This window comes from Lathyrus oleraceus, chromosome 1 (assembly GCF_024323335.1).
Source record: "Lathyrus oleraceus cultivar Zhongwan6 chromosome 1, CAAS_Psat_ZW6_1.0, whole genome shotgun sequence".
In the NCBI taxonomy this organism is placed as follows: domain Eukaryota; kingdom Viridiplantae; phylum Streptophyta; class Magnoliopsida; order Fabales; family Fabaceae; genus Lathyrus; species Lathyrus oleraceus.
The window spans coordinates 322,710,465-322,713,162 of NC_066579.1; positions in this window are offsets into that span (position 1 = coordinate 322,710,465).

The window sequence follows — 2,698 nt, forward strand, 5'->3', positions numbered from 1 at the left end:
TGACTGCTAGAAACCCTGCATCCAATTGTTTTTGCACTTCTTCCTTTATCTTGACAGCCATCTCTTGTCTTGTTCTTCTGAGCTTTTGCTTGACCTGAGGACAACCTTCTTTGAGCGGCAAGCGATGTACCACGATGTCTGTGTCAAGCCCTGGCATGTCCTGATAAGACCAAGCGAAGATGTCAACATACTCTTGCAGCAATTCAATCAACCCCTTCTTCATATTGTCTTCCAAAGCAGCCCCTATCTTGATTTCTCTCTTGGCGTCCTCGGTGCCGAGATTAATCACTTCAACAGACTCTTGATGCGGTTGAATGACCCTTTCCTCTTGTTTTAATAACCTGGTAAGTTCTTTAGGGAGTTCACAGTCTTCATCACCCTCTTCTTCAGCTTGAAAGATTGGATTTTCAAAGTCGAAGCGAGCCATAGCAGAACCGTTATCAATAGGATTCGGTGATGTGCATCTGCATGAGTGATGGTATGTGCTTATGAGTGTGAAAAAAAAAGTGGAAACTCAACAAAACATTGCCATTTTTTTTTGAAAAACTGCAAAAATAGAAAGACAGGGAACGGAATATTTGAATGCAAAAAGACGTCCTGTATTTATGATAAAAATGCAAGTGTCACATAGATGAGCCCTACAATGAGTCATTACGCCCTGGCGGAACGTAAGACTTGGATATGCATGAATAAACAAAGAAAATTACTCCTCCAGACAAGTGGCTTGGACAATCTCCTCAGAAGACCAATTGTTGAGAACTTCACCCGGGATCCTTAGACGCACCCAGTTATCGATGTCGCAATCACTATCCCCATCTTCATTGTTGACCGCAGAGACCTGGCCAACTGATTTGGCTTCTCCTTCAACCATGTTAACACTTGCACTACCATGCTGCGGCATGGGATTGTTGACAACATTAGGAGCTGGTGCAAAGTTAACGGCCTTCGAATCAATGAGGTCCTGAACTACGTGCTTAAAAGCTTTGCAGTTCTCAATATTGTGGCCAGGTGCCCCAGAGTGGAAGCTACACTTAGCGTGGGCGTCATAACCCATCGGAAGCCTACCAACGGGAGGAGCCAGAGTGCGCAACTGCACAAGTTGTAGTTGTTAAAGACTAGAAAGCAACTGAGCGTACGACATTGGAAGAGTGTCGAAACGCCGATCCATCGTCCTTGGCCTCGGTTGATAGGCGGGTCTGTTACCCGGTTGTTGTGGTTGGTACTGAGCTGGTTGACGCTGTGGTTGTTGTTGTTATAGTGGTGCTGCAGCTGGAATGGTCACAACCGCAACATACGGTTGCTGATGATAGTTCTGAAAGTTATTCCTCCGGTTATCCCTGTTCTGATAAGAAGATATGGCACTTGCATCCCCTTCTCTCCTCTTTTGTCACTGAATGAATGGCTTCTTCACCCCTGATGAGGATCCACCTTCACTCTGGGTCTTGTATGTCATCAAGTAATTCTCCACCCTCTCTCCGGTAGAGACTACATCAGCAAAATTGGAGGCATTGCAACCCACCAGGCGCTCCAAATAAGGTCCTGGTAGAGTGTTCATGAACATGTTAGCCATTTCCTTCTCCAACATATGAGGTTGAACACGGGAAGCTGTTTCTCTCCAGCGTTGAGCGTATTCTCTGAAGCAGTCATTGCTTTTAAGAGACAAATTTTGAAGTTGAGTTCTGTTTGGAGCCATGTCTGCATTATACTGATACTGCTTCACGAAAGCCTCAGCCAAATCCCTCCAGCAACGGATGTGGGCTCTGTCCAGCCTCATATACCATTCCAGGGATGCCCCGGCTAGGCTGTCCTGGAAAAAGTACATAACCAACTTTTCGTCATCGGAGTATGCAACCATTTTACAGAAATAGGCTTGCACATGGGTCTTCGGGTAAGAGTTGCCATTGTATTTGTCAAATATCGGGACCTTGAATTTCGGTGGCACTCTCACACCTGGGACCAGCCCCAAGTCAGCAACATCTACTCCCAGAGGATTCTGTCCTTCCACTGCCTTCAACCTCTCTTCCAATCTTCAAAACATGGGGTCCACACCATGACCCATACCAAAGTCTTCCTGCAGCAGGGGGGACTGATCGTCCTGATCATCATGAACGGGCTGTTGACGGGAGGTGACATGTAGGATTGGGATAGGCCCCGGTCCATTGGATTCGTTAGCCTCTCAAGCTGGAGGATCAGTCACCGTCTCTGGTTGAGCAGGGGGATTCCTCTGTATCATCTGCCTAAGCTCTTGTTGTCCCTAAGCCACCCCTTGAACCACATCCATGAATTGATTCATGCGGATTTTCATCTCGGCGAACTCTGCCTGTAGGCTTTCCATTACTCTCTGTTGGTTTCTGCGGGTACCGTACCGGTGAATGCCTGGGTCAGCTATCTTGCTGATGGAACACCAAACAAACTGAGAACACTGTGGCGGTACCTGTTATGCAAGACATGCTAATGAATATGTAAATGCAATGACATGTTTATCAATTCCAAAGGTATTCTACCCCATTGATTCCAGTCTCTCAATAGATAAACGATGTAAAAAAAAGACTAAGCCGTTGTTGAGAACCAAGAAAATTCTAACTAGAATCAAGTAGAAGATATAAACCCCATAGAAATGGATAAATATATGTGAATGATTATGAATGCAAAATGATGTGATGCAAAATGATGTGAATGCAGTGTAGTGGCATGGGAA